The sequence below is a fragment of the Protopterus annectens genome, chromosome 3.part1, assembly GCF_019279795.1.
Source record: "Protopterus annectens isolate FY-2018-M chromosome 3.part1, PAN1.0, whole genome shotgun sequence".
Taxonomy (NCBI): domain Eukaryota; kingdom Metazoa; phylum Chordata; order Ceratodontiformes; family Protopteridae; genus Protopterus; species Protopterus annectens.
Genome location: NC_056732.1, coordinates 222,081,531 through 222,108,924, shown reverse-complemented (window position 1 = coordinate 222,108,924; position 27,394 = coordinate 222,081,531). Strand labels below are relative to the sequence as shown.

The following is a 27,394-nucleotide window of genomic DNA, read 5'->3' as shown; positions in this document are numbered from 1 at the left end:
AACGGAATGAATAAAGTTAAATGAGTCAGTAGAGTCTGATGGCTTAAATATAACACCAGGTAACTTGAAAAGCAAACATTTCCTCTTATGAAATGTTCACCCTTGAGTGTGGTAGCTGTAGCAACTGATCTGAAGTTGTTAATCTTCTTCCTGTTCATCACTGATGGGTTCAGTTCCAAGCCCTCAGAACCAAGTCAGCCTTATACCAAGCTTGCGTGCACCAAAAACTCTCGAGTTAAGCCGCTACCCACAATGCCCTTCACTCAGATACCACAGATCTCGTTTGCTGCGCAGCCATATAGCAGCATTTCACCTAGTTCTCCAGCTAAGTGATTTATCTTTATAAATTTACAAGTTTTTGTGGAATTTTTTCTTGTAAGCTACTAGTTCTTTGGTATCTTTCTACACTCAGCTCTACCCACAGGTATCCCTGTCGTACCATTGTTGGTATTGGCCTTTCTACCCTTGTTGGTATCCCATTACCATTATTGGTATTTTCTCTACTCCATTTTCTTCAATTTCCTAACTCTTTCTTTTTTGTGTGAGTGTTCGCTATTATGTCTGAGAAGAAGGGAACTACAGGGTTTGAACACTACTCTTGCGGTGGTAAACTTCTGAATAGTGACCTTCATGAAGAGTGTACTGTTTGGGGGTTTGTCGGTGAAACCCCCATGTTATATTTGTGCTAGCTTCAGTCAGTGGACGTTGAATGAGCGTCGTATTAAATTGATCCTGAAGGGCCTGCTTTTATCGCCTTTTTCGGAGGCTATTTCTGCGACGGAGGTCTCATCCCCTCCTTCTGTGGACAAGAAACGTCCTCGCTCGGATCCCTCTTCACTGGTTGGTGACAGGGGTAAAAGCCATAAGCACAAGGCCCAAAAGTCTTCCTCCGAGCACAGTACTGCCTCCTCGGTTCCGACTACCTCGGCTCTGAGTTCGGCTCCAGTGAAGCATACCGAAATCACCTCGTCAGCGCCTACCCCGGCCCCGATAACTATGGCGCCATCTACTACATCTGTTCCGATCAGTTTGTCTGCCTCCATCTTGGCACCGACGTCACCCATCTCCGTTCCGATGTCGGTTCCAACAACAACTTCGGAGCCGTTCTTGACATCCACCCCTGTTGTGACCTCAGCTCTGAGCCCATTCTCAGCTCCAACCATTCCTTTGTTGCCAATTTCTAAGCTGGAATCATCGGTGCCATTCTGTGATACACCACGGACCCAGTACTTGTCGTCTGTGGAACCATTTGCCGGACAAGCCTGCAGCCCCTTTTTGGACCGGCCTGATTCCCCCTCAGAGGCATCAGTAAGATCCACCAGGAGCCTTTCAGAACTGGATGTGGTGTGCCTTTTTGACCAGCTGCTGACCTCCAGGGGAATTTCAAATTTGCCTAGACCCCATCCCACTCCAGGCTTTGGGTCTATTACACCAGCCACCCCCACATACTCTCCTCCCTTGGATCCCTCGGTTCCAAGACTCGTATATCTGACGTTTCCAAGAGGACCCCCTTCCTCAGCTACGACGACGACAGTGTCTGAGGCCCCTTTGGGTGTCAGATCAATCGGAAGCCACCCTTCCTCAATCTCATGCTTGGGGGGGGGGGTGGAACCTCCTGTTCTGGTCTCGGTTCTGATTGTGTTGTCGGTCCCAGCTTCGGATCCGAGGGTGACTACCGCCCCGAGTTTGCTTGAGGCTCCATCCCTGGGTGCGGACCGTGTGGAGCGGGGTGTGACTTCGGTTCCGATTTTGTCTTCTTTGGTTCTGGGCTCCCACTCCTCTTCGGCGGGCCCGCTTTCCAGGTGATGGAGAGGGTGCTTGCTTCTAGCAATCCTCCAATGTCGGTCATCCCTCCAGTTCTTTCTGAGCCGCAGCTGTCAAAGGCCACCCTCCCCCCAGACTCCAAGAGCATAAGGCCCAGGAACCCCCTGTCCAGAGTATTTGCCTTTCTGAGTCTTCTTCGGATGCTCCCACCGAAGAACCCCCTCGGAAATGGGCGTTTAAGAGGAAACACATGGACTCCCCAGAGGAGTCCCTCATGGACGATATGGACTATGATGATGGGGAAGGATCCACACAGTCACCTCCTGATGATGTCTCCTTTTTAGACATCCTGGAAATCTTGAAACAGAGGGGTGACTGGAAGCCCTACAATCCTTCCTCGGAGGAATCCGTATTCCTGCAGGCCTTTCGCTCTCGGCCCTCTACTTCTTGGATGACCCCCCCCCCAGCCGATGAGTTGGTTAAGCTCGTTGTGCAGCGGACGTGGAAGAACCCGGACACTGTTGAGCCATCCCCAGGAGATCAGACAAGGTACTCTCCCCTCCAGCGGATCAACCCCATTGGTCTAGACATTTGCCAGTGGACACTATTGGTGGTGGCGGCAGCCACAAAAAAGGACCTTACGGAAGAGAATCCTGCTGTCCACCCACCCAACAGAGAGTCCCGGGCAATGGACAGGTTAGAGAAGCGAGTTTTTGCATAAGCGACCTTTGCAGTCAGGTCTCTGAACTTTTTGGCATATTTTACGAGGCTACAGAGAGATCTTATCTCCAAACTCTCCGGGACCCTCGCCGGCCAAGTTTCTGATGGAGCACATGATAACGTTGCTTCCCAACTTACCACCCTAGAGTCAATATCCAATTCATCCATAAGGTTGCTGTCCCACGCAACCGAAGGAGCAGCTAGAGCTGCAGGTGCAGGTGTAGTCATGAGACTCCACACCTGGATGTGCATTTGTGACCTCGCGGACTCCTTCAAGTCTTTTTTTTTTAAATGCCCCTATTGAACCATCAGCTCTGTTCAGTGCTAAGGTCAAGGATACATTAGCCAGGTGCAAGCAAGATGGGAAGACCTTGTCTGCCGTGGGTCTATACTTTTCCAAACCTCAGCATTCCTTCTCCAGGAACCAGAGGAGTGGGAAGATGTGGCACAAGAAGTCTCAAGGTCCTTTCCTTGATACACATGGTGAGGACTCCCCCAGAGGCAGAGGGGGTTCCGATGGAAGACACCCCTTTCGGGGCAGAGGGGGTCCACGGAATCAAGGCTCTAGAGATTCCTTTTCGGGTAGACTGTGTCAGCGCTCCTGAAGCGCTGCCCGATTGCTTTCCTCTTGAAGCAGTCGGGGCATGTTTTTCTCTGCACCAAGCTGCCTGGCTCTCTATTACAAATGATCAGTGGGTACAGAGAATCATTACCAGAGGCTACCACATTCCCCTAATATCTTATGCAAGACCTCCAAAATTCCTTCCACCCAGTCAAAGGGAGGAGGCAGCTTCTGAAATATGAAAGCTATGTCAAAAATGAGCCATTCAACAGGTCCCCCCCGACCAGTGCGGATCAGGGTTCTACTCAAGATTCTTTTTGGTGCCAAAGAAGACAGGGGACTGGAGGCCCATTCTGGATCTCAGCCAACTAAACAAATCAGTAGACCAAGTTCCGCATGGTCACGATTCAATCCATCCTTCCCTTTCTGCGGGAGGGTGTATGGATGTGCTCATTAGATCTCCGGGATGCGTATTACCATATCAAGATGGACAAGTGCTCCAGGAGCCTTTTTCCCTTCCAGTTGGGAGCCCATCACTACCAATTCAGAGCCCTGCCTTTTGGTCTCTCAACGGCCTCCAGAGTGTTCACGAAATGCCTAGCAGTGGTAACAGCTCATCTGAGACTTCAGGGATTCTAGGTATTTCCATACCTAGACGATTGGCTCCTCTCCACCCCCACCAAGCGTCTACTGGTCAAGGCCCTCCACTACACCCTAGTTCTAGTGGAGTCACTGGGCATCACCATACACTAGGAGAAATCCATCCTTCAGCCCTCACAACAATTGGAATTCATAGGGGCAATATTCAACACCTAGTCAAGTCTGACCTCTCTTCCTCTTCACAGGCTTCACAGATTAAGGGCACAGGTTCAAGTGATACTCTGTTGAAGAAAGGTGTCTGCAAGGGAAGTTCTCCAGGCTCTGGAGTCTATGGCTGCAGCCATCCCTATTGTTCCCCTAGCCAGATTGCACATGAGATTGCTACAATGGCTCATTCAGGCCCAGTGGATACCCAGTCTTCACCCCCTGAGCTCACAGATTCTCATCACCAACACTTGCAAACAAGATCTTCTCTGGTGGATGAGTACAGACGAAAACCTTTTGGTCGCCCATTCCAGGCTCCCCAGCTCAGCGCCACAGTGACCAAGGACGCTTCCCTGTTGGGGTGGGGAGGGGCCACTTTCAGGGAAAGTCAGTCCAAGGCACCTGGTCCAATGTAGAGGTCAACTTGCATATCAATGTCCTGGAGTTGAGCGGTGCTATTGGCATTGCAAGCTTTCCATCCACTCCTTCCGTCCGGAATGATTGCTGACCAGTCGGACATGTCCATGATCTGGTACATAAACAGGGAGGGACCAAATCCTACCCCTTATGTCGCAAAGCCGGCGAATCTGGCAGTGGGCGATAGCTTCCAACAGCTTTCTGATCCAACTGATTGCGGACAGGCTAAGCAGATGCATCCTCCGTCCTCATGAGTGGTCTCTCAGTCCGAGTGTAGCTGTGGAAATTTTCAGCCATTTGGGCTAGCCATGTTGCGACCTTTTCGCCTCCCCCTCAAATCCAAATGCAGCAGCTACTTTGCCCTCTTTCCCCCTCATGAGGAGTCACCGAGAGGCGCTTTAATTCACGATTGGCCCACGGGTCTCCTTTTTGCTCATCCTCTGATTCCTCTTGTTCTAAGGAAAGCTATTTGGTTGAGAAATAAAGTTATCTTCATTGCCCTGTTCTGGCTTCCCTTCCTCCGACCTCATCTGCTACAACCTCCTTGGATCCTAGACACTTGTCGGGACCTCATATCTCACCCACAAGGGCTGAATCCCCCGAATCTGTCCACTCTCAAGCTGACTGCTTGGTTTCTCCACTTCTGTTAGTTGCCAGGCAAGAAACCTTTTCTTCACCCTTCCGTGATATTATCTTGGCCTCTCATAAACTATCCACCAGGAAACTTTACAGGGACAAATGGAAAAGATTCTCTATTTGGTCACATAATCAGAAGCTAGATCCATTCTCAGCCCCCGTAGCCACTATTCTTCATTACCTGGCTGAACTGTTCGACAATGGGGCGCCGTCTTCCAACACTTGAGTTAATCTAGCAGCTGTTTCCAACTTCCATAATGGTTCAGATGGAGTCCTGCTTATTTCCTCTTGCCTTTGCAAGACTTTTCTCAAGGGTATTTTCCACAGCAGGCCTCCCATCAGGCAGCCGGTGGAGGTATGGAATCTCTCCTGGGTTTTGCAGTCTTTCTCTGCCCCCTTTTGAGCCTGCTGCGACATGTGATCTAAAATTCCTGTCATGGAAATCCTTATTTCTGGTGGCTGTCATGTCAGCCAGATGAATTTCTGAATTGCAAGCATTATGTATCAAGAGCCCTTATCTGATCTTTCATAAGGACAGAGTATCACTTCGTACTGACCCATCCTTTCTCCCCAAAGTGGAGTCTGACTTTTCGATTAACCAGTACATTGAGCTCCCTGTATTTTTCCCAAATTATTCAAACAAGGGAGAATACTGCCTACATTCCGTGGATGTTCATAGACAATTACGTTTCTGTCTGGACAGAACTAAATCCTTTCGCAAGTCGGACCAGCTTTTTATTTCCTTTGCGGGTCCTAGAACGGGAGGTGCAGTATTGAAGGTTACTTTGTCTAAATGGCTCAGAGAATGCATTGCCTTCTCATATTCACTTACGGATGGATCTAAGCCTGGCCAAATCAAAGCTCACTCAACTAGGGCTATTGCAGCATTGGTTGCCTTCCACTCTGGGGCCTCCATGGATGACATTTGTGCAGCTGCCATTTCTAAGCCCCATACCTTTATTAAGCATTACAAATTGGATCTGATCTCCAAGGGAAGAGTGACCTTTGGTTCAATGGTTCTCAGGAATGTTCTTTCATAAGGGCCACCCAGGTTCTCCAAGTAGCTGGGGACTCTGTCCCATCAGTGATGAATAGGAAGAAGATTAACAACTTCATATAAAGAAGTTATGTCTTACCACAACGTTCCATCTGAGTTGTTGATCTTCTTCTTCCAGTCATCACACCCTCCCACCGACCCCCTCCAAAGGTTCTTGGTGGATCTTCTGGGTCTTTGTGGTGTCTTAGGGTTTCTGCACAGAGATGGCCTCTGACTTGTTGTTTCTTCTATATATTGCATGCAAAGTTGATCTGAGGTATCTGAGATAAGGGCATTGTGGGTAGCAGCTTAGCTTGAGAGTTTTTGGTGCATGCAGGCTTGGTATAAGGTCGACTCGGTTCCGAGGGCTCGGAACTGAACCAATCAGTGATGACTGGAAGAAGATCAACAACTCAGATGGAACATTATAGTAAGACATAACTTTTTTATGGACAATGGCTTAAATACAGGAAACCTTCAACGCAGCATAACATGTATTAGAATGTATAGGCTAAGGCAACCCCAGTAGAAAGCTAGAAGTTTTTCTTTCTTCATCCAGACATAGAAACCTTGACCAGATACTTCCTGTAGTTCTGTAGACTCCATTTGCTGAGTTGAGCAGATGACATTTTTCATCTTCTGCAATAGAAATCCAATGACGACTTGCTAAAAGATTCTTTTTTATTTTACTTGTGTAAATAAATTAAAATGAAAATATTACAGTTTGTTAACCAAGTAAGCCATTGCTGGGTGATCCCATTTGTTAGGGAGACCTGAACTGAAAAAAACATATAAATACTGTTAACTGTAAAATTAGCTTGAATAGCTAAAAGTAATATTACACCTGTTTTGCTGAAGAGTAATATGGCATCTATTTTGTGGCTTAGTGGAACTTTACATTGCCTTCAAAGGTCAAAACTATTGGTTCTATTTTGCGCACTGCTACTTTCCCACTAGGCAAGCAAACATCCTTGATCTGGTCTTCTCAAATATGGCTGAACATTGTACCCTCCCTAGTGTAATGTCCTCACTAGTCAGATCAGACCATAAATCTGACTGTTATGAAGGAAAGGCAAAACCAGGACACTGGTTAACCCTGGAACTTTTAAGAATTCTTCTGTGACAAACTTCCTACTACTAAGTGACACCCTGGCAAAATTTCAAGCCCCGAGACCACCACTGCCTATGTGGAATTGTTTACAGAAACCCTGTATAATCATATTAACAGCTGCATTGAGAGCTGTACCTACCTGGATTAAAATCATGATCAACTTAAAAAAGCCACCGTGATGGAATCCCAACATCATTATGTTGTATAACCAAAGGAAAAAATTCATGGCAATAATTAGGAAGTGCAATGCCCGTCATGGTGTTTTAAGAAAAAAACTCATCAACCTAAACAAATGACTCAGGAGGCTAATAAAATCCACCAAAGTCAAATTAAAGCAAAATTAGCCTCCAGGGCAAAGACCGCCACAGAGCTGTCTTCAGCTATTTCTGGCAATACACAGCAATTTAAAGTAATTGTAAATGGTGCCACTTGTATGGAGCTGGGAATTTTAGCAACCCTACTGGCTGAAAAATTCAGCTCTCATTTTACCCCTCTCTCCTTGCAAGATGACCCTCAGGAAATACCCACATCCACAACTTCCTGAACTATCACTACCGAGCAGGTGTTCAAGGCACTCTCAAAGGCCAAGAACACTGCATTTATGGGTCCTAATATTATCCAAGGATGCCTCCTTAACAGCATGAAACACAAACTGTTATGACCACTAGAAACAGTGTTATGCAAAGCCTCCAAACAAGGTTTGTGCCAAATGAGTGGAAGATTGCAACTGTAATCCTACTGCACAAGGGTGGGCTTTCCATGGACCCAGGGAATTATCAACCATTACTTCTGTCTATCCTGATATGGAAAGTTGTGGAAATAATAATTATGGATATCCTGAATGATGACATAGGTAGCCTACAAACATTTGACCCAGATCAGTTGGGATTTGTCAGGTGCATACTCAGCCTACTGGATTTCTTCAACAAGGTCACCAAAGTAATGGGCAAGGGGCAGAATGGTGCATATTGCCTACCTCGACCTGGCCAAGGCATTTAACACAGTACTCTACTTGGTCATTGGAGAAAAGCCCACTAAACTAGAAATAAACATACACATAATTTGTTGAATAGCCAGCTGGCTTAGAATAAAGGAGTCTTCCTCCATACAAAGGCTGGTTACTAGTGGGGTATCTCATGGCTCGGTTCTGGGGCTGCTCCTTTTTGGCATCTGGTTCTCTAAGGTCAAAGCTGAAATCAAGAACCTCTAGCTGACCAAGTATGCAGATGATTGCAAATTAAGTGATGTCAGTGAACCCCCCCCAAGACCCAAATGTCTTCCAAGAAGGCCTAATGCAGACTAATAACTGGTGCCAGAGTCATGATCTAAAACTGTTTGCTAAAAAGTGCATCATAGTATCTTTTGAAAGGCAACTTCCGTAACAAATTGCTACATTGGCAGTAGCCCCCCATACAGTAGACTCTGTAGTAGGGGATTTGTGAATGCATGTAGACAGTGATTTGGCATTTTGACCACAATATGTCTGTTGAAGTAAGGAAGTCATTCTGTGTTGCACAACTTAAAAGGTGAGATATGGTGACTAGATCCAAATGTGTCATTGTTCTGTTGTACTCTGCTCTTATAAGAGCAGTCAATGAGTACAGTGCCCCCTCTGTGTGTACGTGGCCAGGCATGTGCAACATCTGGAGCATACTCAGAGATTCCTTAGAAAATTAATATGCAATGTGGAAAACTGGTCCTGTATGGACTTCCTCAAAGCCTTGTCCTTAAATTCGTTCTCCTACAGGCTGCTGAGAGGTGACCTATACTTGGCCTACAAAACTGCCTCTTTATCCCCCCCCTTATGGACTTGCAGCATATTTGTAAAAAAGCATTAGAAATACCTGATTCAGGAGCATAAACCTTGCCTGTAACAAAAATTGGACATGCTGGAGGAACAGGTATGTGTCTCTGAGGCTCCCCCTTCTCTGCAAGAGGCTTACCACCCATGTGAAGCAGAGTTTATCCCTGCACTTTTTATTCAAGTGAAACTTGGATCATTAGATGGGGAACAGTAAATATACCCCCTAATCTGGCAAGTATGCATCTGTTAGAGAGAGGAAGCTTGTCAATGGATGGTCACCCATGGCCACACACACACACATATATATATATATATATATATATATATATATATATATATATGTATACATATATATATATGTATACACTCACAAAACCTTTGGGAACCAAAACCTAACAGATTTTATTGGAAAGCATGGCTAGGCTTAAAAAAGGCCCTTTGGGTTGTTAGCCTAGTATTCTACAATGATACTCTGATATATTATAGTAGTGTAGATAAGTAAAAAATGATTGCATAATGACATATATATATATATATAGGTATATAGGTTCATATATATAGGTTCATACTAGGCTAACTGCTCTTACTTGCCATTTTTTAAAGCCAGTTATCCCCTGTGAGATTCAAACCCTGTATCTTGTGTTTGTAAGGCAAACACCTTAACCATTAGGCCACCCTCCCAACATATAGTATATTGATCAATAATTGAGATGTTTTCTGTTAAAAGCTGATAGATTAACTGAACTGCTTCCATATCAGATGCTTTAATTAAAATTTTATCATTTTTTCTGTGTATCTGTATGTGTAGACCTTGCACAAAATTCAGTCTTGGTTGATGTTCATTGTAAATCACTGCTCCAGTAGCCTTATCTTAATGGGTTATATTCTGCCAGGGTTATCACAGCCAACCAGTCTTCTATATAGTCTTTGGTTCCCCCACACATGATTCCAAGCTGCTGTGGCTCAAGCTCCAAAAGGCGAAAACAGCAGCCTAGACAACAAAACTCTTTAGTACTTTCTTGCCATCTGTCAGAGCACTCTTCCTGATCTTCATAGAATTAATGGTCTGGTCGTTCTTCCAATTTTTTCACATGTAAGTCATAGTTGGGGAGTTCCTTCCACACTTATTTGTTTTTGAGTAAAATTTATACTGGGTCTTTTGAAGAATACTGGCATTTTTGTGCTGTTTTTACTGTGTTATTTAAGACTGTAATGTGGTTACTTTCTGGCACTCTGTGTTTATAATTTTGCAGGTAAGTCTTGAATTTTTGTAGCAAAAGTATGCAGTTGGTGCATTTACTTTTGTGTTTTATTAGGATTGGTTTATATTTGGGGAAGAGTGTGTGTGTGTGTGTGTGTGTCTGTGTGCTTGTGTGTGTGTGTGTGTGTGTGTGTGTGTGTGTGTGTGTGTGTGTACACGCGCACTGCTTGCTAGTACTGTCATGACAACTTATCTTCGAACTGACTCCTTCCAGCTTTTATTACTGCAGAACAGACGTCTTTCTGAGCAAGAACATGGGTTCTCTTACTTGTCCTTTGATTCAATCTCCTGCTGTATGTAAGAAAAAGAAAACTGCTAGGGAGCCCTTGCCTACACCGCAGGTTCAGTCAGTGCCTTGTATTCTGGTAGATGATTTTGTAGTGGCCACAGGTTTTCCTCAGAACACTCACTGATTTCTCTGAGATTCTCTGATGTTATCCTATCTCCATCATGTATCAGAGGTTAAGCCTTAACCTCTGTGTCGGTTCATGTGCCCTTACTGGGCATGGCAGAGCAATATTCTCAGTTATGGGATTTTCACTGGGGGGGGGGGGTGCATGGGGTGGGTGTGGTGAAAAGACCTGTTTCCTATGTAGAAGTTCCATCCCAGAGTGAAGTCTGGTGATCTGGATGCCTTAGGAAAAAGAGAGAAAGTTAAGGCATATTTCATTGGATGACAGTTCCTCAGTCCGATAAAGAAGAGTTAGTAACTCTGGCTAGGGGTTTATTGCAGGCTTTGAATCCTTTGGAACAGAATGAAAATTAACCATGTTAAAGATCATTCTGGTTCTACAGTTCCTGAGGGGTCCTTTTTTCAGATGATTCTGATAAGGACAGTGCTTCCTCTGTGTTTTCTTCCCACGTCCCCGAGTCTGATTCTGAAGAAAGTGATTCCTCATTTTCTCCTATTGAGGAATTTTCTTTTCTTGAGACTGCATCAAGAATGAATACATTTTTCAGTGGGAGCAGGTAGAAGTTTCCTTTTCCTTAATGAGATATTATGGCATTTTGCAAGTGGATATGCCACATTCTACACTCATTCCTTCAGTTATGTCAGCATTGGGGGGATGCTTTTGATTTGGCCTACAATAACCTTGATAGTCAGTTCTCAGTCCCTAAGAAGGCAGGCATCTTACCTGCAATAACCCTGATAGTCCGTTCTTAGTCCCTAAGAAGGAAGGCATCTTAAGTTCCTCAGTCTAACAAGTATTTGTGTTCTCCTGTTTGGCCTGACCCAACAGCTATTTCTGTTTTGTCTCCAGCTGCCAACAAGTTTTTTTGTCACTGCTAGTCTATCTCCAGACAAAGAAGGGTAAAGCCTTTGAAAGATTTTTTTCTTCTGCTCTAACATTCAGAATTTTGCACTACCAGGCCCATTATGTTGAAATATATGCTGCCTTGTGTTGAAGTCTGAGGAACTTTCTGCCACTTTGCCTTCCAAAGTTAAGCCCTTTCTGAATCCTGATATTACTGCTCATTTTAAGTTTCTAAACATTCTTTTAAATAATGTGTATGATTGTTCTGACTCTGTATCCAGGGCTGCAGTTTTCGCTATCGTTATGAGATGTTTTGCTTTGGTACATAAAAGGATTTTTGTCAAACCTGAGATTTTGAATTCTCCTCCTGATAAGGAGGGTTTGATGGTCCTTTTGCTACTCAGGTAGTCAAATAATTTGATGAAAGACTGTTTACTAAAATTACAAAAAAAACGTATTTTTTTTCAAAAAGTAGAGTAAACAGTGCCAACAAGTTTCTGGCAGATAGGGTTCTCAGAAAAGGTGGTGTGAAAGATCATATAAAAAGTTGAAATCTTTACAGAAAAGGGACAGTTGTCCACTTTAGAAAGATTCTAATGATTCCTCTTGCTGGAGTTGCACATGAGAAAAATCCAGTAGTTCATAATGACTGCTTGAACCCAACATTCCCGTCCCAGTATTGAGATTTGTGAAGAGACAGCTTCATTGGTGGAGAGATCAGATTTCTCAAAATGCAGGTCTCACTTTCTCTCTTCCCATCCCTGCTCAATGTGTAAAAACAAATTCTTTGGATTTTGCATGGGGAGCTGTATCAGTGGGAGTAAAAGTGCAGGGTCTTTCAAACAAAACCAACAGGCCAGACCACATAAATGTGAAAGATATATTAGCTGTGACCCATGCTAAGGAGTCCCTTCTTCATCTGTGGTCCCAGGGCCTTTACATGTGATAACAAGACAGTACCACAGTGATGTGGTACTTAAACAGGGCACCAAGTCTTACCATATTTGCATGTTGGCTGTGGTAGTTTTAGAGAGAGCAGTCCAGCACAGCCTTACTCTACAAGTTTCCTACATTCTGTCAGAGCAAAATGTAGTGGCAGAAAAGCTCAGCAAGACTATTGCAGACCCATAACAATGAAGACTGAACAAGAGAGTCTTCTGAGAACTGATCCAGATATGGGGAACACCTCTAAGAAATCCGTTCATCTTCTTTCAAAACAGGTAACTTAAATTCTGATCCAGGACTACTAGCCAGCAGAACTAAAAAGCAATGCTTTTTTTCATTCCTGTAGTCAAGAATGTTCCTGTATCTATTTTTACCCTTTCTGTTGATATCCAAGGTCATTCTGAAGATTTAGAAGGACTCTGCAAAAATTATTGTGGTGATCCTGTGTTGGCCTAGACAACAGTGAGTCTTTCGTATGGAACTGGCCAAGGGCGATTACCACAGGGTTTCTCACATATTGGATTTACTCTTCTTTAACATCATAATGTGAATGCTTTGCTGTAATCATACCAGGTGTCTCACAGTTATTACAACCCAGTATGTTTGGCTACTTTAACTGCTTTTTGAAGGGCACTACCAAGGACATCAACTTATGTTTCTATAGATGTTCTTCGTGTTTCACTGTTGCAGTCATTACATTTGGGTAATCCTGCTGGCAGGTTGCCCTCAGTGGGCCTGAATTCCAAAGTCTTGGGTCCTGCGTCGGTTGCTGTCTCCCCTTCCCTGACATCAGGTCATCAGGGGTATAAAATAAGCAGCCAACGCCATTTTCTTCAGTCTTTCTTGCCGCGCGGTGCCCGAAGCAGAAGCAGTTCGCAAGTGCTGGTCGGCCGACTCCTGAGATTTTCGTGTTTGAGTTTCAGATCCGAAGTCTTCAATAAAGATAAATACCCCATTGCTCCAGACCGATGTCAGAAAAAGTAAATAATTGTATTTCTTGTAGAAAGCAAATACCTCATAAGGACTTTCATTCTTACTGTATTCCTTGCCTAGGTCCTGATCACGTTTCTGGTTGTCGGTTTTGTGCTAGATTTAACTAACGCACTATTAAGCGTCGGTATGATTTTGTTTTAAACTATTTTGAACACCGGTTTAATTATCCAGAAATGTCATCGGATAGCCATCCGACTTCAGAGTTCACAAAAAATGCAAAGAAAGGGAGAGAGAGAGAAACAACCGAGGCCCAAAACCGACAACGAGGCTTCTCCTAAACCACTCGCCGGTTCTCAGTGAGGCGTTTTTGCATCCCCTGATGTCGATACTTTAGAGTCACAGGCCACTACCGACTCCCATGTGGAGTCTGCTATGCCGCTATGCCGCTGGAAACTCAAGGTATTGGAGCCTCGGACACTATTCCCTCAGATGGGTCCGGAGCCGGTGAGCAGACACCGGCTTCTGAGGGTGTATTCAGACCTAAACATCTTTGCATTAAACCGACCTCAGCTTCAAAGGCAAAGACTAAAGCACCTACTGAAGCAAAGAAAGAAACTCAAGAGCCACGTGGTCAGGCCTCTATGCCCAAAAAACAGATGCTCAAAATGGCCGAAGACTTGATTTCCTTGATTAGGTGTTCCCATCCCCCTCCTGATAAGAGGCCTAGGCAAGAGACAGACTATGAATCTTCAGATCAGGTTTCTATTTCTTCTGATTCCTCTTCTGGTCAGGAATATTCTCTTCCCCCGTATTGGGATTCTGATTCTGAAGAATCTATACCTTCAGCTTCTCCTCCAGAGGACTATTCTTTTGGGGAAACCTTGCACACCATGAGGGAGCATTTGCACTGGGTGAGCCACGATTTTTCAGAATCTAAAAAGAGGCTCAGGGACTTCCTTTTACTGCCTCAACACAGGCCTCTAGCCATTCTACCTGTGTTAGACATTGTAGATATGTTTTTGGAGTCTAGTTTGACCCCTGACTCCTTACCTCCAGCTCCTGTTATGCCTGACAGATACTACAGGGTTCCTGACTCTCATAAATTCCTTTGCAAAAACCCTGCTGCAGACCCAGAAACTATTTCATAGGGTCCCAAAGGAGTCAAGGCTTCCACTGCAAAAACCCTACCCCCTCTGACAGAGATTCTAGGGCACTGGATAGATGGGGAAAAAAAGTTTACACATCTGCTACCTTGGCTATAAGGGCCTTAAACTGTCAGTTTCATATGCTCATATACCAGCAACATGTCATGGCATTGCTTAAACAGAAAATGTTAAACTCTGAATGGGCAAAACAAAAGGAAATGCAGGATTTATTGCATGCAGCTGAACAAGTTGGAAAGCATATTTTGCAATGTGGTTTTGATTCTTTGGAGGCCTCCTGCAGGGCCACAGTTACGGGTTCTGTAATTAGGAGGCATGCTTGGTTAAAGGAACAAAATCTGCCTGATCATGTCAAAGTTAAATTATTAGATGCACCTTTACAGCATGATAACTTTGTTTGGTGTTAAGGCAGAAGAGGTGTTAAAGAAAATGGAGGACAAAGCTAAACCTATGCAAACTGTCAAAGATTTTTTTACAAGTACAGCCACCTAGGTTTAGTAGACTCTTGCCTACAAAGAACTGGTCCTTTCCTGTGTCAGACAGACCTCAAAGGGGCAGATCCAGACGCCCTAGGGGCAGATCCCAGGCGCAAGGTTCATACAGGTCAAAGCAATGGGGTGCTTCTACCTCCAAAGTTGGAGAAGACAAATCACAACCATACAGGAAACAGTCCCAATGACTTCCCCCTGCCTGCACCAAGTACTTATCTCCTGGCAGCACCCTTAGGGGGAAAATTAGCACTTTTTTCTCAAAATTGGCACATTATAACCCAGGACAAGTGGGTTCTAAATATAGTGTCACAAGGCTACAAGTTCCATTTCCGTACCCTGCCAAAGGCAAACAGTTGGCCAGATCTGCCAAAAAATCAATGGGCAGTGGCACAACAACAGCTTTCATCCCTCATGGCCATGGGGGCCATCCAACAAGTACTAGAGCAAGAGCAGGGACAAGGATTTTACTCAAGACTGTTCTTGGTACCCAGAAAGGACAAAGCGTGGAGACCAATACTGGACCTATCTATTCTGAACACATTCCTGGATATACCAAAATTCAAAATGTTGACTTTGCAGCAACTTCTGCCCATGCTGGGCAAGAATGCTTGGCTTGTAACTTTAGACCTAAAAGAGGCATACCTGCATGTTCCAGTCAGACAGTCATGCATAAGATACCTCAGATTCAAGGCTGGCTCTATGCATTACCAATTCTCTGTACTGCCCTTTGGCTTATCTACTGCACCCAGGGTCTTTACAAAGTGCCTGGCACCAGTAATTGCATTCTGCAGACAAAGAGGAATACAAATATATCCTTACTTGGACGACTGTTTAATTCAAGCAGAGAACAAGGACATTCTTCTGCAACATCTGGCATTTGTGAAAAGACTTCTAACATGCCTAGGGTACATAGTCAATGAAAAGAGATCAAAACTAGTACCCTCTCAAGAGATAATATTCTTGGGTGCAAGCTTAAATACAACTGCCCAGATGGCTTATCTCACGCCAGACCAACAAAGGCAACTGACTACCTATTTCAAAATGTTGGCAACAAAGGTCCAGTTATCTGCAAGAAAAATTCTGCAGGCTTTGGGCTTCATGGCTTCATGCATCCTACTAATTCCATATGCAAGACTGCATATGAGGAAACTTCAATGGTACCTAAAAAGTGTTTGGACACAACATTGTCACAGCCTGGAAACAATGATTACTCTCATCCCCTGTCTGTAACATGAGTTTCAATGGTGGACAAAGGCTTGTCACCAGAACAAGGGACAGCCATTCACATTGCCCCCAGCCAGGCAGACACTAACAACGGATGCATCAGATTATGCCTGGGAGGCCCACATGGCAGGAAGGTGCATTCAGGGCACATGGCCCTCAAACCAAATGCATCTACATATCAATCAAAAAGAGATGCTAGCTGTTCAAAATGCCCTGACAGCCTTCAAGGACCTACTTCATCCGGGGCAACTACTGATAAAGACAGACAACACCACGGTCATGTGGTATATAAACAAGCAGGGTGGCACACATTCTTACCCCCTTTGCAGACTAGCCATGACTTTGTGAGACACAGCATTGACTTACCAAGTGCATCTGCAGGCACAATTCCTGCCATGAAAGGAAAATACTGTGGCAGATGAACTAAGCAGAAACCTCATGGATCCCCACGAGTGGCAGCTGTATCCACAAGTGTTCAACATGATAACAAGGAAATAGGGATGCCCAGACTTAGATCTATTTGCCTCCCCTCACAACTACCAACTAAAAAGATTCTGCACAAGGACTTATCACAGACAAGCATGGAAAGAGGTTTTTCCAGCTGAAAGGTAGGGCGTCCAATCGGTATATGCCTTTCTGCCACTGCCTCTCCTCCCCAAGGTACTCCTAAAGGTCAGACAGGAGAAGCCAAAGATGATACTGATTGCCCCAGACTGGCCCCGCCAGTACAGATATCCAGTCCTAAGGAACTTGTCTCAATGCCCAACTTGGACCTTACCTCAAATACCTCATCTACTGTCCCAGCAAAACAATCAGATCCTGCACAGCCAACTCAGGACCTTAAACCTGGCAGCATGGCGGATAATTTAGTCATACAAAACACACCTCTCAGTAAAACTGTGATGGATGTCATTTTGGAAGCCAGAAGGCCTAGTACTAGAAAATCTTATTCTGGAAAATGGAAGAAATTTTGTGCTTGGAACCAGGCACAAGGAACTGATACAGCTGTACCAAATATTCCTCAGATTTTGCAATACTTAACTGAGATGCTGGACAAAGGCCTATCTTTTTCATCAATTAGAATTCATGCCTCTGCCATTTCGGCTCATTACAATACAGAGCCACCAATCTTTTCTCATCCTTTGCTAAGGCAGTACCTCAGAGGAGCCAAAAATTTAAGGCCTCCGAGGAGATCACCAATACCTGCATAGGACCTCAACTATGTCTTGGAAAAACTCACCCTGCCTCCTTTTGAGCCGGCTGCTACTGTTGATATAAAGTTTTTATCTTGGAAAACAGCTCTGCTCCTAGCTATAACTTCTGCAAGATGAGTTTCTGAGCTGCAGGCACTCATGACTGTGGAACCTTTTATCACGTTTTATCCAGACAGGGTTTCTCTGAGGACAAACCCAACATTTATGCCTAAGTGGGTGTCCAGTGTGGCTCTTAACCAAACTATTCATCTGCCAACTTTTTATCCAAATCTACAAAACAAGGGGGAGAGACTTCTGCATTTTTTGGACGTATACAGACAGCTTAGATTCTACTTGGACAGAACCAAAAGTTTCAGGAAGACAGAGCAATTACTAGCGGCATATGCTGCAGGATCACAAGGAAAGGCCATCTCAAAGCAGTCTGTTTCAAAGTGGATAGGCCACTGCATTCGTTTCTGCTACTCACAGCATGGCAAGCCAGTGCCTAAGGGCATTAGGCCACATTCAGCCAGAGCTGCAGCCACTTCAGCAGCCTTCCCTAACCAGGAAAAGCCGAAAGATAACAACAACAACCTTCCTTGGATCCACCCCAGAATCCATTAGGACTTTGCCTGTCTGTCCCACTCTTGAAGCAGTATGGGGATTGACTCTCGGCCTGCTTCTTCTTTTATAGCAGATCATAATGTAGGGTTGTTTGGTGGAGACTGTTTTCAGTGATGACACCAATTTCTTCACTTTCATGACATGCCACCCCACCAGAAGGTAACTACCAAAAAAAAGTAGTGATAAATCTTTTAAACAAGAGTTATCCAGGAGGTCTCACCAGACCATAAACAGGATCAAGAATTTCTCTACTTCTATTCATCTTTATTTCTTTTTAGCCTCCAGGAAAACCCCAAACCATAGCCCATCTTAGATAAAAGGGTGCTTACGCATTATCGCAACCAGATTCTGAAGTTCAAGAGTGGCTGTTTTATGTTCGTGTTTCTTGCCAAAAAAAGTTGTCAAGTGTTTTGTCAAGTGTGTGTGTGTCACTGAAGTGTGTGGTGTTTTTCCTTGGATGTTACTAATGTTTTAAATTTGTCCTGTGAAGATGCATCTGTGGTATTTGCCCAGTACTGAAAAAGAAGCGATTAAATGCTTTCAGCGGTACGGCATTGTGCCGGATTCTCAAGAATGCAGGTCAGGCCATCCGTTGAAGTTATATTTTGGTAAACAAATGTTTTAGAACTGTAATGTGGACAAATGTCAGCATGTCAGAATACGTACTGGGAACTAGTTTGAAGGAAGTAGATTAAGTTTTACTACAGCCTTAAGTTTCATTTACTGCTGGTGTAAAGAATTGACATTGATACAGTTCTGTTTTGAACAACAGTGTCAGATAAAACAGTAACTGACTGGAATAATTATTTAAGAGACATTTGTGTACTTTAAATGGAAAGACAAGAGAAAAAAATTGTGGGCTGGGTCATATTGTAGAAACTGATGAAAGTCTATTCACCAAAAGGAAAAGTAATGCTGGACGTCTCCTGCTCCAGCAATGGATATTCGGAAGGATATGCAGGGATACCAAGGAAACTTTTCTGGTAACTGTGCCAGACAGAAGTGCTTCAACTTTATTTCAGAAAATGAAGGGAACAGACTCCAACCACGAACGACAGGCTCCTTCACCTTTTTTTTTTTGTGGTACGGAGTCTGTTTTTGGTCACAGTTCTTATTTCAGAAAATAACTGAGTATATTACTGGGGGTAGCACTATTCATTCAGACTCCTGGCTAAGCTTATTAAACTAACTAAGTAACTTGAAGAAGCTGGTTTTAGACATGAGAAAGTTAACCATAAATGTAACTTTGTGACTCTGACAGTAGTTTTCAAACTCAAGGTGTTGAACGCATGTGGAGTTCTGTTAAATGGAGGAATAAAATCAGAGAGGAACAGCTTGTCACCATTTGGTCTCCTGCTTAGCTGAATAAATCTGGCGTGAAACTCAAATTGCCCAGCAAAATGACTGCTTTGAAAGTATAATGACTGCAATAGCTGTCAAATTCCCACCACAGAATCAATAACAATCATCTAATTACTCGTTCATGGCACCACAGCAATAAAGACAACAATGATATGAAAACTCGATGTAAACCCGAAGACAGTCTCCTTCGTAACACAGTCCAGCTTACTACAGTTAATATCACAAATGTTTCCATTTTTGTTGAAACGTTAATACATTCAGCAAAATAAACTATTTTGAAAATATACCTTTTTTGTGTCTGTGGTCTCTTGCTGTATATCATTTTACTGAACGATGACTTTTCTGTTGTAGCATTAAGATCGTTGTTGTACTAGCAGCTGTGTTCATTTTTCTTCCCATCAACTCATGTCGGTAATGCATGTTAAACAGGAAGAGGAATTTGGCCATTATTCCTGTTCCTGCTGCTTAAGCAGTGTGATCCAGTAGTGGTTCAGACTTTGAACACCCCTTTTCACTATGCCATGCACTTGTTTCCTGAGAACTCAGACAATTATGCCTCCTGAAAAATCTGGTTGCGATAATACGGAAGTGCTGATAAAAGTGGCTTAAACCAGTCTGTGTCAAAGTCAAGCTTAGGGATGGGTATTATGCAGTCCATCCTTCCCTGTCTAGAGGAGAGGGATTGGGTGTGGTCCATAGACCTCCAGGATGTGTTACCTATATATCAAGATAGACAGGGCATCCAGGAAATTTCTGAGCTTTAGAGGAGGAACTTGTCACTGTCGATTCAAGGCCTTCTGATAAGATCTCATGACCACCTCCAGGGTGTTCACAAGATGCATAGAGGCTGAAGCAGCATGTCATACTCCTGGTAATACAAGTTTTCTCAAATGTAGATGACATGCTGCTGACTGCCCCCAATGAAGTCAATGGTTCAAGTAAGGGACTCCCTTGCTGTAACTGCTCTGGTTGTTGTAAATGTGAGTGAACACTATGAAGTCCCAGTGAACACTGTGAGTGAACACTATGAAGTCCCAGTGAACACTATGAAGCCTCAGCTGAAGGCATCACAGGTTCAGAATTTCATTGGGTGTCCCTTGACATGTTAGCTGTGAAGCTAGTCATTCCCAAGTCAGGATCTCATCTCTTCAAGCCAGTGTTTTGTCATTTCTGTCTTCTACATTAGACACAGCAGGTCTGTCTCAGAGTTCTGTGCTCATGGCAATGGCAAATCTGATGTCGTTTTTATTCTTTCCTCAACAAATGGGTTCGGATCTCAATCGGATGTTCTTTTCAGCTCGTGGAACACTGAAACTCTCTACCTCCTCCTTTACCCAGAATGCACTAGTCCCCCATCGTCCTTGGATGTCATTTGCCACCTTTGTGTATGGACGGTCAATGCAAACTCTCTGGTAGTAGTATTTGTGAGTGCATTTTTCTATTAACTTATCTACTTATTTCTTTAAAAACCTTATAACTACACATACTCCCTTGTAATTCTCCAATACCATTGTTGGTGATCTTTCCTTTTTTGTGCTTGTGTACATCCTTGAATTACCATCGTTGGCAATACTTCCCCTTTTTTCCCTTTCCTCCTTTTTTTGTTTTTTTATCCTTTTCTTAAAACAAACACACTGTCTTTACTGTTTGTTTCTTTAGATTATATTATGGCTGAAAAACCTTCTAGTTTTAAAAAAAATTTACAGCCTGTGGCCATAAAATTCAGCTTTCTGCTGCACACTCTAAATGTGTATATTCTTTTGGCGCAGCACATTCAGCTTGTGATGTATGTAAAGCTTTCAACCCTAGAGCTTTAATTGATCGTAAGAATAAGGTGAGTTTGAGAGGGTTACTTCCTTTTGAATCTTCTAAAGCAGCGTCTGAGGCCCAAACCCCTAAAAAATTTGAGAAAAAAAGGCTAAAAACCATTCCCTGGATCCTACAGCCTACTTGCTCCAGACTGAGAAACTCCTCACAAGGTTTTGAAACCTCCTGCATCCAAAGATGAAATCTTCGGATCCGACCCCTTCAGATCCAAAGGCAAAATCAGGTAAATCACCACAGAGCAGCTCTCCTCTGCTCTTGGATCTGATGCCCTCCCATCTCCATTTCTGGACAGGTCTCCCAAACATCACCATTCTAGAGCTTCATCCTTAGCATTTTCCTGTTATTCCTCCAGACATTTGACCAAAGCTGATGTGGACAGGACAATGAGGAAATTCCTCAATGCCAATTTAGTGGGGGTACTCCCAATTCCTACCCTACTGAGGTGGTGGTGCTGCGGTAGCATTGTTGCCTCACAGTTCGACGTTGCCCGTTCGATTCTCAGAGCATCTTCTGTGTGGCGACATGCGTGAATGGGCGTTCCTTAGTTGAAGGTTGTGCGTTTGGCCCGGCAAGCCAGTATGTAAAAATCTAGTGCCAATCATTAGCGGACGGGAGTTCCGCTGTGGCGACCCCTAACCAGGAAAAGCCGAAAGACACAAACTCCCAGTTCCTACCCTATCTGGTCTGTAGATCTTTGTAAGACCTACCCCACCTATACTGTCTCTTTCTCCTGTCCTACCTTTGGTTTCAGAGCATTTGGATCTGAGAATCCCAGAGCCATCCGCATCAGATCTAAAGATCATGATACCTTCTACTCTAGTGGCATCTGAGTGGACTGGCTCCAAGCATGTCGAAGCCAGATGACTCTTGGAGCCATAGCATCAGCACTGGATCAGCGGTGTTGGAGTCCACTGCAAAGTTTTCGGAGCTGTCTCTGTCCCTCGGAGCCTCAGTGTTGGACAGCTCGGCTCTGACTCCTTCCAAGAGTGGTTTGCCTTCAGGTCTGGAAGCATGTCTTCTTGGAGCTATCGGCTTCTTTCAGGGTAGTAGAGAGAGCTTTCTCTGCTTCTAGGGAAAGGACATTTCCACCCTCCTTGGCTACAACTTTCTAGACCCAGTTATCTTTGTGTCTTGAGCCTCAACTTCCTGCACTACAGGGACAGCCAGCCCAGAAAAATCACCAGGTTATCCAGCATCTTATAATATTTCTCTGGAACATCCCACCAAAGAAGTCCGTAGGAAGAAAAAGTGCAAGAGGAGGCACTTTGACTCCACTCAAGTGTCTACCACAGAGGATACTGACTTCGATGAGGGGGAAGGGTCCCCAAGACCACCACCTGATGACTTCTCTTTTGGAGACATTCTAGAAATGAGGTGGCTAGTCTACCAACAACCCTTCCCAAGAGTTCTTGTGTTCATCCCTCTAACAGGGAGTGTAGGGCACTCTTCAAATTCGTGAAGCGTGTATATGCTTCAGTGACTTTTGCAGTTTGGTCGCTGAATTATTTGCACATTTCACTGGACTCCAGAGGGTTTGATTAAAGAACTTAACAAATCCCTCGCTGGGACCATTATTTCCGAGGAAGAGAGCTCGATTTCCACACATTTGGCAACCCTGTAATCTGTTTCAAACTTGTCCATGAGGCTCATCTCTCATGCAGCTGAAGGTACCTAAAGGGGGGTGGGTTCAGGCGTTTCCATCAGGAGGCATGCCTTGGATGTGCCTTTGTGATTTTGCAGAGTCCTTCAAGTGTTCCTTTGTCAATGCTCCCTTTGACAAACGTTCTTTGTGTCCCCAAAGTTAAAGACACACTGTCCAGGTGTGAGCAGGAAGGTAAAACCCCATCTGCTGTGATCATACATTTTTCAACTCCTCAAAAGACCTTTTCTAGAAATCATCGAGGTGATCGAAAAATGTGGTTCAGAAACTTCAGTGTCCCTGTCAAGATCCACATGGAGATAGTTCCCTGAGGGCCAAGGGGGTGAAACTCTGACGGAAGATGCCACCCAAGTGTAGCAGATTAGGTCTGCAAAACCAAGGCTCTAGAGATAACAGATCTTACCAGCACTTCTGAAAGGAGGCCCAATTGTCCATCTCTGGAGGCAACTGGGGGTTGTATATCCCTGTACCAGAGAGCCTGGCTAGAGATTGCAAACGATTATTTCCAGAGGTTATATAATACCCTTTTCACCTATCACCCCCCTTAATAGTAAACAAAATGCCCAATGTTCCACCCAATTAGAGGAAAGCAGCAGCACTACAAATAAACAAGCTGCTAGAAAAGAGTCATCCAAGAAGTCCCCCCAGACAAGAGAGTCTGGAACTTATTCAAAATTCTTTTTGTGCCAAAGAAAACAGGGGCCTGGAGACCAATTTTGGATCTGTGCGTTCTGAACAAAATTAGTTCAGTACACCACGTTCTGGATGGTCACGGTCCAGTGCATTATGCCATTTCTGCACAAGGACAGTTGGGTGTGCTTGACAGATCTTCAGGATGTGTACTATCCTATGTCAGAAGTTCGAGTCTTCAGAAACTCGAGATTCATAATGTTGAGATGATATGATCTGAAAACTTGAACTTCAAAAAAAAACAACAAAACTCTTAGCTTTTTTTTAATGTTTTTGCAGGTCGGGGCAAGCCCCTCTGCACCCCCTGCATATTATATATACCAACTCGAAGATTGCACTGGAGTGGGGAAAAGGATATCTTCCCTGATCCTTGCTGTACCGTGATCTGCAGTCAAAAGCTTCGTGTTTTTGGAAACTCTATTATATCTTCTCGACTGTATGAATTTCAAGTTTCTGAAAACTCAAGCTTTTGAAGGGGACCCAAATGAACATGAATTCCAGGTGATAACTATGCTTCTGGCTGGGAGCCAATCGTTACCAGTTCTTTGCCCTTTAGTCTCACCACAGCCTCCAGAGTGTTCACCAAAGGTATGGCAGTAGTAACAGCACACTTGAGGACAGGGATTTTGAGTGTTTCCATATTTGGATGACTAGCTTATAACTGCCCCAACCAGACATCATCAGATCAAAGCATGAGATTATGTGCTCCAGTTATGCTCTCATCTAGGAATTACCACCAATTACAAGAAATCTCACTCAAACCAGCTCAAAGATTGGTGTTCATCAGAGCTCTGTTCAATACGGTATCCATGATAGCCTCTCTCCCTCTATCAAGGATTCAAATCATTCAGTTCCCGGTCAAAAAGATCATTCAAAGTTCTTCTGTTTCAGCTTGACTGATCCTTCAAACATTGGGGTAAATATCTGCTGCAGTAGTTCTGGTTAGACTAGCAAGGTATTCTTTAGTGGACCCGAGTGACTCAGTCCACTCTTCACCAACCATTATCCACCCAAATCAAGACAACTCAGGCCTGCAAGAATCATCTCCTGTGGTGGATGTATTCAGATCAGATAATACACGGTTGTGCCTTTATTCTTCCTCAGCCCAAGGCCATAGTTACCACGGACACTTCCCAGATAGGGAGGGGGGCATTTCTTGGGAAGGACAGTCCAAGGCACTTGGTCCCCGGAACAAATGTCCTCGAGATGAAAGCTGTCTTCTTAGCATTGCAGGCTTTTCAAGAATCCCTTCCGTCTGGAACTATTACGATTCAGATGGACAATGTGTCAGTAGTGTGGTCCGTCAACAAACAAAGAGGAACCAAATCTTACCCCCTTTGTCGAGAAGCTGTGAGAGTGTGGCAGTGGGTGATCTCATCCAGTCATTTTCTGATAGCATTGCACATTCCAGTGAACTCTAGCATGATAGCAGACAAGTTAATCAGGTCCATTTTAAAGCCTCATGAGTGGTCACTAAAATTGAAAGTTGCAGAAAATAATTTCCGTGATAGGGCCAACCTTACTGTGATCTCTTTGCGTCTCCCTGCAACAACAATTGTAGCAAATTATTTGCCCTGATTCCCCACCCCACCAGAAGGTGCTAGCTTATCTACAATTAAAGTACAATTAGCTGCCATATTCAATTTGCATATAGGTGTAAGTCATTCATCTTTGGCCTCTTTCAAACTTTGTAAAGCCTTTCTAAAAGATCCCACTCCTCCATGGGATTTGAATATTTCTTTACAGTCATTGTCACAATCTTCTTTTGAACCATCAGCTAAGTGTGATCTAATTTTTTTTTACCTGAAAAACTGTCTTTTTGACATTTCCTTTGATAGAAGAGTTTCAGAACTACAGTCCCTGTCTTCCAAGCCTCCTTATTTGATTTTTCATAAGGATAGAGTATCCTTGCAAACCAAACCCTTGTTTCTTCCTCAGTTGGTGTCAAAATCCAACAGTAATCATATTATCATCCTCCCAGTTTTCTTTCCAAATTTCTCAAATAAAGGAGAGTGTATGTTACACCTTTTGGATGTTCACAGACAATTATGATTTTAACTACATAGAACCAAAATTTTTAGGAACTCGAAAATATTGTCTCCTTCTCGGACTCAAAATTAGGCAAACCAATTTCTAATTTAACTTTAGCCAGATGGATTGTATTACCTGTGTTTGTAATACATTAGGCTTGCCTTTGCCAAAACTACCAAAAGCGCATTCCACCAGATCTGTGGCAACTTCTTCAGCATTTTTATTCAGATCTTCATTAGATGATATATGTGCAGCTGCAGCTTGGGCTAATCCTCATACCTTTATTGCTCCTTACAAATTGGATCTTGTCTCTAGGGGAAGAGCTGCCCTTAGCTCAGCTGTGCTCAGGAATATTCTCCCTTAGAATCCTCCTGGGATTTACATAGCTTGGGACTCTGTCTCATTTATCGAGGAACAAATGAAAATGACATCATCAGATAAAGAAGTTATGTACTCACTATAATGTTCCTTCTGTGTTGTCCATTTTCATTATTTTTCAACAGCCCTCCCTCCAACCCCCTACCATTTTGATTTCTGGAAGGATTGAAAGTTGCTGCAGGACCCAGTGATCCTTTATTTGAGCTCCAGATGTTATTTCATCATCTTTTATTTGTGACATACAGAGTTGAAGGGCAGGAAACAAGATCGGAGTATATTTGGGGACTAATGCATTGTGCGTAAGGGAGGAGCTCAAGAGTTTGTGTTCCAGCGGCCATGTCTGATCCGAGCCCATTGGTTGAGGAAGAATGAAAATGGACAGCACAGATGGAACATTATGGTGAGTACTTAATTTTTTTTTCTGGTTCCCATTGTGAGGTATCTTTCTTTTTTAATTTCTCAGTCTTTTGGGTTTCTAATACCATGATGGGAATGGACGCCATTCCTAAGTCAAAGTATGATTAAAGTTCATGTAATTAGTATTGTTTCAATCGTTGATGTCAGCCAGAAGTGCTCTTCGCAGCACCCACAATGTGCCCAGTAATGATTTCTGCAATTCATACAGGGTTGCATGTACTGGTAACGTATCTAAATATGATTGTAGATTTTTTTTTATAAGACCCATTGCTCCTACTACTGTTAGAACTATCTGGGTATATTTCTTCCACACTGCTCTCGTTTCTACCTGCAAATCCTAATATTTTATGACTTTGTGTCTCTCTGTATGCAAGACACTATAGTCACTGGGTTTGGCGATTTCAATGATCAATGCTACTTTTGTCTTCTTTTCATGGGCCACTATATCTGGTTTTCTAGCATCTGTGTTTTGAACTGTTGTAAATGGGTGATCCCATGTGATGTAGACTTCATCATTTTCTATGATGCTTTGTGGCTCATATTTCCAGTATTTTTCACCCACTTCAGTACCATAATGTTTGCACAATCCCCATTGCAACAGTCTTGCCGCATTATTATGCCTTTCAGTATACAGTCCTTCTGGCATTAGTATTTCACAACTAGCAACAAGGTGGGCAACTCTTTCCAATTCTGTTTTACGAAACCTACATTTGTCTGTTTCTCCCACATGTTCAGCAGACTTTGTAAACCAACGTGTATGTAGTCCACTATCTTGGGCCACCAATGTTAACCTTTCATCTCTTGGTTTGAATTCACCTCTCCTTAACCATTCCTGCATTCAGTCCTGATCAACATGAGGTTCTTCCAGAAGTTTTCTATACTTCCAACTGTATTTATGCATTTTCTACATTTCTTGCATTCTCATCTGGTCCTTCACCTTATATTCTTTCTTTTTGTTTTTGGCACATTCAGTTGCTGCCTGATTTTTATCTACTTCTGGTTCGATTTCCGTTCCTGCTTGAAGTCAATATGCTTCTGCTAGACTAAGCAGAGAAGTCACCTTAGATGTATTCTCCTCATGTTTC

General features: G+C 43.6%; 1 protein-coding gene across 1 annotated transcript in view; it reads left to right on the top strand.

Moving 5' to 3' along the window:
- MRPL3 (mitochondrial ribosomal protein L3) overlaps positions 1 to 27,394 on the top strand; it is a 780,509-nt gene that overhangs the window by 197,508 nt on the left and 555,607 nt on the right.